We start from the raw sequence: 13831 nt of genomic DNA, 5'->3' as shown, positions 1-13831 counted from the left end.
TCTTTTCAATGAGCTTTTGACCCTCCTTCAACCTTGTTTCCATGTATTTCTTTATATGCCACTGCACCACTTTTATCCCCCCAAGAAGAAAACCAAACAAGCAGTGTAGTTTCATCATTTTGCAAGCCCCTCCTTCATTCTGCTGGTCTGAAAGATAGAAGCTCGAGTCTCAGAGTCCCTTTCTTAGTTAAAGATGAGCTTCAGTCTTCGTATCATTAGCTTTGAGCAGTCATCAACACATGCACAACAGCAGATCTGCATTTCTCTTCTGGAAACCTTGTCCTCCCACAGTCCCCATGACACTGGTCCTCGTTAGCCACTTCCACTGCATCCTCTTATCCCCTTCTTTCTACCTTGCCTCTCCCCAAGTCTCAGTTTCTAGGAAGATTTGCCTGGCCTTTACTGCCTCTCCTTTCTGCAAGGCAATGACACAATACATACACCCAGGTCTAGCAGGGTAACTTGCCCTGCAACTTCTCTGCTGCACCACGTAAAAGTCTCTGGCTGGCTTGTCCATATGGGTAAGGAAGTTCAACGTGGGTAGAAATACCCTTTTAGCCTTCTCTGAAGTGAGCCTTGTTATCTCTCTCACCAGTCATTTCGGGCCATCCTTTTTGTTTGATCCACTGGCCTTTATTTAGCTAGGCCTTGACTTTATTGTTCTAGGTCCTCTTATTAATACTAAGTAGTCCTTGCAGAGTCACACCAAACAACCTAAAACACAGCCTTCCACGAACCTCTGTATGAATGTAACACGGACCCTCTTATAACATCAGTAGGATAAACATGTGCCTCCATTTTATGTATGCAGCTTTGATACACTGGTCTCCTACAGAATTCTGCTGCAAAGACCAATTGATCATTAACTACATTTTGTTCAGAAGCTCCTTGGGAAGGCACCATATTTTGTTGTCTGCCTGTGTATTGCCTAGAGCAATAAGGTCCCTTCACACCATCGCAGTGTCGATAATATATACTCCCAACTGTGCTAGGTGCTATACATACATACAGCGACACATAGTAGATTGGCACTACCACTTTTTTCTTTGTTGTCTGCTAATCTAGGTAACAGATGATCAGAAACAGAAGAATAAATGACCTTGCATTATATAAATTTCACATCCCAAACAGTTAAAACCAACACATATTTGTAAGCAATTTGACTGGAAAAAGGATGAGACACTACTAATGGAGGTAATCTGAACCACAATAGAAAGTACAGGCACAATATCACCGAAGGGATACCTAGAGTAATTTGTAATATTTTCCACAGTAAACCAGAGATTTTGTTAACCTGTAGTCACCAAGATATGGTAGGATACCTAAGATACTGAGGAAAAAGAAACGCTTTTCACTAGCGCATATAGCATCAACAGTAGCAGTCATGAAATACAAAAAATTGACCTCAAGCTTACCACCACTGGGAGATAAAACCCCAAGGTTCGGGTACCTAGTCTCTCTCCATGGGCCTCTGCACAACAGACTGTAGAAATCAGGCGAACACTCCTCTTTATGAGAGAATTGTTAGGCTGCTTTGGTTTCGCTATGGAATAAGTATTAACAAACTGTATGACCAGAAGTGCCATTCCAGCAGTGCACATGGGTACCCACAATTAATGCTACCTTCTCAGTGATAACATCCCATTCATGGGTCACACTCAACCAAACCTCAACCCTCTAACACAGCCCATGTAGACCACAGACCAGGCTGCAGAAAGGTTCAGAGCTGTGCTCACTGCAGCACACACAGCCTGCAAGAGACCAGGAGCACACCTGCCATGCCCAGCATCACCTACAGGAGCTACTGGCCAGCACTGCCAGGTGTACAAGCAAGTAGCACGTACTCACTCTTCCCAAACTCCTCCCAAGCATGAGATCAACTTTTCATTCTTACTCAATGCATAGGTGTTTGCCAGAGATTAAACCAAACATTGCTGTGGTTTCTGTTAGCATCAGATCAGGAGGACTGTTGGGTGCTAATGTTTGACATGGTAGCTCCATCTGCAAAGTTACCTCTCATCCCAGATAATCATCTGGGGGTATTCCAACCCAAGCCATTCTGTGATTCTATGATTTGATGATTCTTAGGGGTTTTCATATATTTGTGCCACTGCTGTTCTTCCATGGTGCCTTTCACCCAAAATCATTACATTGCAGTCAAAGAAGCAGACACCAGGAAAACCCTCAATTCAATAGTTCCTGTGCTGCAGGGCAGAGGTTGAAAGCAAACCCTCCTGGTACCCAGCCCTTCTTAGCTGGATGTATGACACCTCCTGAGCTGTGCAGCAGAAGCAGATCTGGGATTATCTTTGAGTTATTGATGGAGTTACCACAATTTTATTACACACACACACCCCCCACACACACTAACACACCTCATTCCTGGAAGCAGGAAGGTAAAAGGTCTCACACACTAGCAAGTCTTGCTCCCCATCTCCTGCTGCCTGCAGTAGAGGGTGTGACAGCACACCTCTGCCATCATCAGTTCTGGAGGAACATCCCCATCGGAAGGGCATCTGAGCAAATGCAATTCTCTGTTTGATGCCCTGATCACTGAAAAAGCTTTTGCTCTTCTTCACGTCACACTGGCTTTTCACTGTATGACGGGAGAGGGTGGAATCTTATCTGAACTGAAGCAAATGCCAGTTCCAGGCTGCTGCTTTCCTTAAAACACCCTCATACACACTTTTCAGGCACGCAAAGTTGTTTTGCAGACACAGGCCTGCTTCTGAACTCATTCCATCAACATTAAAGAGGCAAAACCAGCATAAAACAAGCAAAAGTGGGATAAGAATCACATCCTTCATTTCAGCCTGTGTAGCCTTTTTCCCCCCTTACATAAGCCTCAACACTCCAAGTTCAAGGCAAAAGCTTGCAATATTTCTATGTTATCCTCAGTAATGTGACAAGAGCAATTACAGAGTCCAGGGAAGCTAAGTAACACTGCTAAAACAGTGGGTGGTCTAATGGCTTGAATAGCTTCTGTTCACTAACATTGTAGTGAGAGTCCCCCAAACTCCCACTTTGTACCCTAGGTAATTCAACCGAACTCCGCAACACTGGCCTTTTTGTCTGCAACATCCTAGCAGTAGCACTGCTTAGCTGACTTGAGACATACCCAAGTTCTTTCAGGTGGTCTGCAAAGCTAACTCACCCTTAAAAAGTTTGTCCTTGGTACCCACCATACCTCCTTTATTCTCTGTTACAGTTGAAAGCTCTAGGCAGAAGCACACTGAACATTCTGCAAGGAAATCTGCTCAGAGACAGCTATTCCAGGTGCAGAGGCTTTTGCTGAGTACAGCATTATTTGGGGCATTCTCTGGAAAAAAATTATCTACTTTTACAGTAAAGGAGCCATTTGCCATGTGCAATGCACTGAAATACTTTGCCACAGCAAAGTCTGGTCTAAACATGTTGTTGGCCAATAAAAGGGGGGAAACACGCTGCCAGTAAACATTTGCGTGGTATGTCTTTGAAGGCTTCAAGGCAGACTAAATGGAATAATTGTGAAGACGTATTATTTATAATACAACAAATCTTCCCCACAAGATATAGGTCTCCATTAACCTAGTACCCAACTGCTTTTAAGTGCATTTTTTAATGTGTTTACCCTGCTAAGGGAGTTATGTTTTATTATCTCCATTTTGCATTTGGGGAATTGAGGTACTAGGAGATTAATAGATTTGCTCGAGGTTACATAGCAAATCTCCAGCAAAGCACAAATGCAGACCAAGTGTCCCAGATTGTTCTTCTCCACTGGATGTATCCATCGATATGCCAGGACACATTAAAACGTCAAAGGTCTCTTGTGATGTGACTTTTTCCTGTATAAAAAAAAAGACCAGTCTCATGCATGCAGGAAACACTGTACTGGAGTCCACAGAAGTTTGTCTGTTTGCACAAAAGCTGAAGCAAAGCCTGGAGTTGTTGATGGAATATCCTCATTTTTCCAGCTACCCAGTGCATTCAACCCAAATTCACAATTACTTTTTCACTGATGAAACCTGCTGCATCTGGCAAGCAACTTATTCGCTGATAAAGAGCCACTGATACACAGTCTTATATTTCACATACTATCATATGGATCATGAATCATAGAATAGTTAGGATTGGAAAGGACCTACAGATCATCCAGTTCCAACCCGCCAGCTGTGGGCAGAGACACCACACACTAGACCATGTTACCCAAGGCTCTGTCCAACCTGGCCTTGAGCACTGCCAGGGACGGAGCACTCACAACTTCCTTGAGCAACCTGTTCCGGTGCCTCATCACCCTCACAGTAAAGAACTTCTTTCTTGTATCCAACCCAAACTTCCCCTGTTTATGTTTTAACCCTTTACCCCATGTCCTATCACTACAGTCCCTAATGAAGAGTCTCTGCTTCACATCTCCCTCAAGCTTAGTGGAACTACAGAATGGTTCAGCTTTTGAAAGTCTGCCCACACACTGAAGCTACTGAATGTAGCTTTGAGACCCTTTCTATGGGACAGTGGTTTTCTGGATTGGTTGGTGTGCTTTTCATCTTGACTTACATGAAGAAGTGGTGGGAGACAATATCTGAACCTTTCATTGTATTGTATACCACTGTATGGGGGAAAACCATTGGGGTGGATTGTTTTATGAGATTCAGTAGCAGAAAACCTCTTTTACTATGTCCCTTTCACCAGCTCTCCATTAAGTCAATCTCCCCGAAAGCAAGACCCATAGTGCTCTCCAGACTATGGCAGAGTTCAGGGAACTGAGAATACTGCAAACCCCTCTCTCCTATTCCTCAAATACCAGCTTAGCCACCTCACCCAATCCTCCCTGGGAGGAAGAGACACCAACCAGTGCAAGTACAATGTTGTAGCTTTCAACAGGATGATATTTCCATTAATTTCCAAGCTCCAGTTTAAACCTAAGAGGAGTTTGAATAAGAGGGCTGATGGCAATGGGAGCATGGTATTCTATGCCACACATGCTCCTGTCAGTCCATAAACTGAGATGCCATAAAATCTCCCTGCACTACCACAAAAATAAGAAAGAACCAAGGACTTTGCCTAAAGCATCTTACTTGGGAAGGTAGTTCTGGGACCTTAGATTATTCACTTCCAAGACTAAAAACTCGCTTTAGCAAAAAGTGAGTTGCGCCAAAGAAGTTCTGTGGAGAACATGAGACTGGTGACCTGTTTCTCATCAGCATGAACTGTGGATCTACTTTCATAGAACAGTTAGGGTTGGAAAGGACCTTAAGATTATCTAGTTCAAACCCCCCTGCCATGGGCAGGGGCACCTCACACTAAACCATGTCACCCAAGGCTCTGTTCAACCTGGCCTTGAACACTGCCAGGGATGGAGCATTCACAACTTCCCTGGGCAACCCATTCCAGTGCCTCACCACTCTTACAGTAAACAATTTCTTCCTTATATCCAATCTAAACTTCCCCTGTTGAAGTTTTAACCCATTACCCCTTGTCCTATCACTGCAGTCCATCCCCAGCATCCCTATAGCCCCCCTTCAGATACTGGAAGACTGCTATGGGGTTTCCACACAGCCTTCTCCTCTCCAGGCTGAACAGCCCCAACTTTCTCAGCCTCTCTTCATACAGGAGGTGCTCCAGTCCCCTGATCGTCCTCGTGGCCCTTCTCTGGACTTGTTCCAGCAGTTCCATGTCCTTTTTTTTTATGTTGAGGACACCAGAACTGCACACAACACTCCAAGATGGGGTCTCAGAAGAGCAGAGTAGAGGGGCAGGATCGCCTCCTTGGACCTGCTGGTCACGCTCCTTTTGTTGCGGCCCAGGATACGGTTGGCTTTCTGGGCCGCAAGTACACACTGAAGCCGGCTCATGTTCATTTTCTCATCAATCAACACCCCCAAGTCCTCCTCAGCAGGGCTGCTCTGAATCTCTTCTCTGCCCAACCTGTAGCTGTGCCTGGGATTCCGCCAACCCAGGTGTAGGACCTTGCACTTGCCATCGGTTAAGTTTGTAAGGTTGGCATCACTTTACCTCACAAAACATCAGTGGCAAAGCTCAGTAAGTCTGCTCTGCAAGTCATCACATCTAAGTCACTTTCTTGACTTAAGCAAGCAAGATTTAGCCCTCGCTGCAAAGCTGCTACCAAAGAGAGCACAAACAGGCTTCATTCAGCAAGCAGGGGCAGATTGCATTTTCCATTTGAGGGATACATACAGGTAAACAGCAGCAATGTACCTCCAGGCTGCTCCATGCCACATGTCACTTTGTGTATGGTTACCCCAAGGAGGGAAGGCGATTTCAAGGCAAAACACGAAATTGAGTAGCTCAGATATCCTTCTTTGCCAAGGTAAGCCTGACATGCAGAACATGATACTCTGTCTCCAGCACAGTGTCTAGGCTGCTCAAGACATGCTCGACATCATCCCCCCCCCGCCTTGAAGATTATTCGGTATCAAATGTTCACCAGTGTTTTGAACAGCTAAACAATGAATTTTCCCACTGCCTCTCCTGCTAATGACGAGCGAAAAAAAGAATCCCCTAGGGAATTTCCCTTCATCTGCTCACGAGTGCCACTTCGCTAGTCACATTTATCTGACAAATCTTACAGATGGCTTGGCACGAGCTTGCAACAAGCACACCATCTTTGGAGCTGGGATTGGCCGCACAAGGCACGCGATGCTTTCTTTGGCAAATTGGGCAAGCCTGCAGCAGAGCCCCATACCCACAATAGCAACCAGAGAAACACCCTTAGAAAATTTGCAGCTTCATCCAGTGCTGTTTCAGCAGAAGACACCAATGAAGGTGATGGCATTTCCGACACTACAGCCACCCCACAAGGAACAGTCTCGGCACAAAAGTTTTGCACTGACAGAAAAATATCCTGGAAAATGACTCCCATTGAGTCATTTTCCTGCTGTTATTATACTGAATGCATTTCTGTTAAAGATGAATTTTCCCCATTAAAATAATGGGGAAGAGACTATGAAGACCCATCTGCAGACCACATTTTAAGAAGGGTTTTTGTTTGTTTTCCAACATTGTCAGTGAAAAGTTCGTTGAGTCTTCCAAGCACTTGCCAGATGTGTACTATCCTCATGCTACGTACCCAACTGTAATTCCAGTTTGAAAGCTGTTTGACTCAGGCAAATGAATAGCAGGATTTTAAAACACATACAAATAGTAAAACTAGGGCTTTGTACAATCCCATAGGTACTGTAGATGGGACTGTCCAAACACAGACCCTTCTAATCCACCAAGAAAATGCCCTTAAGACCTGTTCAGAGTCAGACTTAAACCCATAAAATCCAGGAAATTCAGAGATAAGCCTGGATATCTGGACTGATATTCTGTCCTCAATTCACCTTACTGAGTAAATGTTAATGAATGCATTTGTTTATTCCATACAGTTCTATGCAAGGAATATCTACAATCTGATATTATGGGAGGAGGTGATTTTTTTTTCCTGTATGTCTGTGTGTAGGAGTTGCTCAATATAATTTATTCTCTTTCCACAATAAGACTTTACAGCTCCTCAATCCTTTTAGAGCTATGCAGGATCTGTCTTCTAAAGCATCAGAGAGGAGGCCTCAAAGAAAAATCAGTTATTACAGGAAACATGGCTGATTTTCAGTACTCCACAGTCTCTACTTTCCATTCATACTAAGCTGGTATTCTAGCACAAGACATCATCCATTTACAGAGGATCTGAACCCAGACCTTCACAGGCAACTTGAGATGGAGCTCCCCAGTCAAGATCAGAGGAGAAGTAGAGCACACAACAGCTTTGCTTTGGAGCAACAACCCGCATATGCCTGCTGCAACAACCTGCGTAGTAGAGTTACCATATTGAGTACAAGCAGAAGAACAGCTATACCGGTCCATCTAGCCCAGCATCAACTCTCCTATAGCAAACAGCCAGAAAACAGTAGAAATAAGGCAACCACTTATGCTATTTCCCTCACATTTCTACTAGCCTCCAGCTATTTTCAGATCAAGGTATTTCCTAAGCAGATGTGGTTTCTAGCTACTTACTAATCCTCCATGCATTTCTTTACACAAACTTGTCCAGTCATCCTTTGAACCCTAACAAGCCTTTTAGCCTCCACAGGCACCTTTGGCAGTGAATTCCTTGTGTCCACTACCACTTGCATGGAGAACACACATCTCCTTTTCTCTGCTTTGGGCCTGGCTTCTTCTAGTTCATTCAATGACCTTAATTGATGTACTGCCACAGAACAAACAATCCCTGCTCACCTTCTGACTGCTGCTTTGCAGAATTCACTCCTACCCCACCAACATCTCCTCTTCCTTAGGCTGAGGAGTTTCAGTACAATCGATAGTTCCTCACATGGAAGCCATTCAGCACAGCATTTTAATCTTTCTCTTAAAGTATTCCAAGTTCTGCTATGTTCAAGATGAGCAGTCGATAACTTGTGCAATTCGAAGTAGTAGCAAATATGGATAACGTACAAACCATCTCTTTTGTTTCCTTCTGAGCTCGGAGTACAATTCTTTCACTTCACTCTCTGGAAACACCGTCTTTCACATGTTAGAGGAGTACAAAGTAGTTAAAAGGTTTGTCTTGAGTTTTACAGGTAATCTGCAAAGTGGCAGACAAGTAGAACAAAATCTCCAGGACCCATTCTGACACAGGGGAGTCCAGCGGAACTTTCCAATGTTGAGTCTTTGCCCTGGTGATGTAGGCAAATTCCCATTTGGACAAAGTACACTTTAAAATTTTAAAGTTATATGAAGCAGTCTTAAATTCAATTATAAAATTATGCCCAGAGAATGAATGAGAAAGAATGGGGCTATTCTTTCACCCTATCAATGATGGGTATCATGACACATACATAATTTGTGTCCTGCTACATTTAGGAACACGTCTGATCTTCCAGATGTGCTCAGAGCAACACAAATACCAGAGTCCTGACATTCCCAATCCAGAAATTACAACTGTGAAATAAGATTCTAGCAAAAACGGTAAGCAAAGCCCATGACCACAACTTTGCCACCATCAGCTGCTCTTCTCTCTCTGTCCCCAAAATACACAGTACAAATGAGTTTAGACTGACCAAATACTTATGCAGCATGAGAAGACAGATGTGGCAGAGACTCCGAAAGTCTGCTAAAGGTTTTGCTATTGCCAGCTGATTTGATGTAAAAGATATGCAGATACTACTGTAATGGGCAGCCCTGCAAGCCCATAGGATAGATAAAACTTCCATTTAAAAATGGAAAATTAAACCTGGTAAAAAAATGGCACTATTCCATTGAAATCAATAAGGTTGCACCTGTGAAAGCCAGCTGTGAGTTGAGTCAATTTGAGGTTCTCAAATGATGTAAAGTGCTTCAGGAGGAAAGATGCTATATTTAGGTGCCATATTATTGCTATGTAGACATTTTCACAACCCCTAATTATGGGGCTTTTTTTGCAAGCTCTGTAGTATTAACTGGATTGGATAAATATATAATTAGAGAGTGTTTCAACATGCACACTCTTGATGCTAGAAGCTTTATCAGCTCTTTCTTTTCTTCATGATCTGTTTTGCTTTGCTTTTAAAGCTGTTTCTATCAATTATGGCAAGATTTACTCAGAGCCCTAGTAAAGGGTCACTGTAGATATCCCAGCAGAATAGATCTACATTTATGTTCCAGAACTCTCCTGTTTTCAGGAAAGACAGCTCTAGAGTGATATTGTATAACATTGACAGAAGCTAAGCTGATCAGACGGGGGGAAAGAAAAACAGGAAAGAAAAAAGAGGGGACAACAACGAAGCTTTCAGATGTTCCCTGACCCCAAATTATTTATAGGATAAGATTTCTACTCCAATACCTTTGACAGAAGATCTGCTGCCTAAATATTCACTTCATCCTGCTCCTCTCTTCTGCCAGCAGACAGAAGAGAAGAAAGGAAGACCTAAGGAGATTCATTTTCTGCATGGTACCAGGGATGCACAGATAGTTTCAAAGATTTCTAGATAGGAGGCAAATACATCCTTGCCTAAATGAACAACCACCCTAACAAATTCCTGAATTGCTTGACACAAGAAAGGCAAGCTATGGGTTTGGGAGGTTTTTTTCAGTATCCTGCTTTGTCAAATTAAAAGATACTATTAACTTTTTAATCCACTCAGTAGTGGGGGGTGGTGGAGGAGGGATTAGAAAAGCAGCACCAGCATTTTCCTTCCTAGGTGTTGATAAAGTCTGCTTTACCCTTTATTGCCAAGAAAAAAAAAAAAAAGAAGCTTTAAGCATTTAAGCAAATAACACTTGTTCTCACTTTTCTGATCAGGCATGGCCAATAAATTATTTGGCAGGTTCTTTCAACTGTGTTTATGAACCTTTTCCCCTTGTGCCAGCTTACATCCAGTGAGAATTTGAAAAGCTAAATTAAAAGTATAAACACTTCAAAACAGAAGTTAAGAATAGAAAGAATTAAGGATATTGCTACAGTGACACGATATGGATGCTGTATTATTAAACAAACAGCTCACAATGGTATTATGACATGAGTAATAATTCCTGATGCCATGAATATATTGCAGAAAAGAACAGTAGCTGCTATTACCAGCTATGGAGATACAGAGAGCACAATACCAAGAGGCTGGCTGCTGACTGATCTAAAGCAAGGGTTTTGTCTAAAAGCCAGCAGGATAAATTCACACCTGGTGCAAATGGGTGCAACAATGGAAGTTCACGGAGTTGCAGCATCTTCAGCTAGGCTCTGATATTGCATAAAAAGTACTATGGCCTTTGCTCTGTGCGCTCTTGCAGCCTGTTTATGGCTGTAATTGACTGGGGAATTCCAATTTGGTAGGATTTTGAGCCTGCTTTGCACAGGTGTGAATAACTGAATTTGGCCCTACATTAATGCTAACAGATTTTTAAGCCCAGCAAGTCACAGAGCACCTCTGAATTGTTGGAATGTTCAACATCACCACGATAAAGTCTGACAGAGACAGGATGCTGGTGGCTATTGGCAGATGGACTGGTTTGCCCTTCCTTTTGTTGTTATATATAGTAACTTTGGAGTAAGACAGGTGATGCTAAAGAAGAAGATTACTGTAAAAGTTAGCATATTCACAAGCTTGACAGACAAAGCATGGAATCAGATCCTAGGGTGCACTTACAGCATGTGCTTCCTGTAATTGAAAATCTATTTGCGGCACAGAGAATAGAAAAAGCTTTCATTTGGGGTAAAACTTAAACATAAGCTTTGCTTTCCCTGTTTGATGCAGTAACTCCCTTCAAGACAGTATGGTCTGGAAGCAATGTGCTCCAAGATTCGCATGTCTACAATTGCCATGGGGTGGGGGGGTTAAGAACAAAGTAAGGGAACCTACCCATAAAATGAAATACAGGGCTTCCTTCATTGTCATACAAGGTTAACATAGTGATTTGACCACTGTGGTGTGCAGCTAATATAAACAGAGACAGCTTAAATCCTAAGTCTCTGTAGCTATCACATAGTTAGTAAGAAACACTCAGCACAGAGGTTTAGGTGGGCTCACTCTGCCCAAGTGCTGCCCAGCAGCTCCCAGTATAGGAAGCATGGCTCAATGCAAAATGTGTGACCAGGGTGCTTTGGTGTTCTGCCTTTCTCAGCTTTTACAGCAACACTGGGGACCCCTGACAGCTATCCTAAAGGCAGCTTCAAGGTTGTTCCAAACTGTGCTAAAGACCAAACCAGCTTCTGAACAATTTCAAAGCACAAGTTAAGCAAAAGTGGTTTGCTGCACTCTCTTGGATGTGGAGCTGGCTGGAACACAGCCACATCTGAGAACAGGCTGCCTTCTCTTCAGCCATCACAAGAGCACCTACACAGCACATACTTAATGCAAGACAGCATACTTAAGATGAGGCACCCCAAAGCCAAGAGAACTACTCAAAGCAGTGGGCAGCTACACTGGATTACCTCCAATCTATCATCAGGATCCCCCAAAACACGTTTTATTACAGAGGCATTAACAAGGCAAAGCTGATTTGCTTAGAGAAAGCCTTGCTTTTCTTGTCTGTGTGTTTGCACATAAAATGCACGCTCACACATGCAAACATGCCACCCGATCAAGTCAAACATACACAATGCATTTAAGACATAAATAAATAGTTATGAGTCACTGATAACCACCTCATAAATTACATGGTCTTACAAAGTATCACTGCTAAAGATAATTCATACAATTGGATACAAAATATGCATGTATGACTCTCATTAGGACAGATAAGAGCTGTTTGTTTCCTTTCAAAGAGCCTAAGGCCTTAATTTACAAGGTCCTGAATTATTTTTTTAAGCTTAAAGTCCCACATCTGTAGGTCAGTTCCAAAATCTGACCCAAAAACAAACCATAAGAGAGCAAACCTGACCACAGCTAGCATAGTGAATAGGAGATGGGACAAGGGGGTCTAAAAATCCAAGAGCCCAGTCTTTTCCAGCTCACAAGAGCCAGTTCTGCTAGCTTTAATAGCCCTTTTCCTCAAATGGATGTTGCTTCAGCATCCACTTGTCCTACCTCACTCCTGTTGCGCTGCCCAGGACAAGGCTTCCCATCACCCAGGCAAGGAGTTAAGCTACAGCCGCAGTAAAGCACAGCCACTGCAGCTCTTCTACAGCTTGTGACAAACTCTTCTGTGGGAGCGGGCACAAGACACTCCATCCAACAAAGCAAAGAAGGACAAGATCAGCCCTGCAGCCTCCACTTGGCCAAAACCTAAATGCCACTTTGGTACCACTTGACTGACACAGCCCAAACATGGCGTGTTTGTTTTGCTGACACATAGGTTTAAGTTTTCTCCCCAGCCACATCTTCTTTCCCCTTGGATACAATAGCCATCTTCATAGCACTTATTATAACATATTGCAGCAATAACGTGCAATTATCCTCAAAAACAAAGCAAAAGCTCAAGATAAAAATAACAGGCACTGAGCACACTTACCAGCTGGAGGAAGGCAGTGAGGCAGTACTAGCTGCAGCCTACTACAACACAGCCATTTTAGGGCTGCAGCTGCCTCTCCCAAGCCTGTTTTGAAAGACCAATCTGCAGGAAGACAAGGCAGAAGATGAGCCCTCTCCAAAAGAAGGTCCAAAATGAGAAGGAGCAGGCAGCAGCAGGGCTCAGCAGAGCACCCATTAGGCAGAGATGTGCCTCGCCTGGGGTCTGTGTGTTTTGCAGCTGGATTCAGTGATTGCATTTGGGCCAGGAAAGATCTTGAGTTGCTTCACCACCTGGGAGGGCTCATCCTTTCACTAGGAGAGATCTGTCAGGTGGCCAGCAAACACAGCTGTCGTCCTAGGTCTTCCTTGATGGTGATATCTGACCTAAGGAAATCAATTCACCTCCCAGGTTTTCTTCTTGCCCTTTTTTTCTGTTTTGCTGGGTATGCTTACTTTGCCCAAGACAGACTCAGCTGATCCTACTGTTTCCAAGCTTTCACAAAAATGTACCCTGAAAGCAGGTTATAGTAAGGGAAAAAAACAGTTTCAAGAACCAAAAAGAGAAAACCTATGAATTTAATAAAAGTATTTGCTTAAAATTCTCAGCAGCAGATAACGAAGATGATTAATTACAAGGAAACTGCATATCTCACATCTCTGATGGCTTCAGAGATCTTTCAGGTTAAAATGGCATGTGTATAAAACTTGACATCTCTGCTTTGTACGAGAAAGTCTGTTTAGAGCTGCACACATTCAAGGAGGGCCTCTGTTGAATAGAATTGGCCAAATCAGATTAAAAACCCAGTGTCTATGATGAAGGCTGCAAGCTGCCTGCTCGGAGAGGTTCCAGTGATGTGAACCAGAAGTTCCTTGCATGTGGGCAGGCCCTAAATTTGATACTGGAATTTAAAAACAAATTAAGATTCCCATGCAAT

At 43.2% G+C, this 13831-nt stretch overlaps 1 long non-coding RNA gene across 1 annotated transcript in view; it reads right to left on the bottom strand.

The window, feature by feature from the left end:
* Positions 1-13274, bottom strand: part of LOC130610456 (uncharacterized) — a 99680-nt gene extending 86406 nt beyond the window's left edge. Inside the window, exon 1 of the long non-coding RNA XR_008975052.1 lies at positions 12898-13274. This is a non-coding gene — a long non-coding RNA (uncharacterized LOC130610456). The remainder of the gene's footprint in view (positions 1-12897) is intronic.
* Positions 13275-13831: the final 557 nt, after the last annotated feature.

This window comes from Pezoporus wallicus, unplaced genomic scaffold, assembly GCF_028554395.1.
Source record: "Pezoporus wallicus isolate ANWC-B61680 ecotype Strahan unplaced genomic scaffold, APGP_CSIRO_Pwel_v1 contig_5261, whole genome shotgun sequence".
Taxonomy (NCBI): Eukaryota; Metazoa; Chordata; class Aves; order Psittaciformes; family Psittacidae; genus Pezoporus; species Pezoporus wallicus.
The sequence above is the reverse complement of the archived record's forward strand: the minus strand, read 5'-3'. Positions and strand labels throughout refer to the sequence as shown.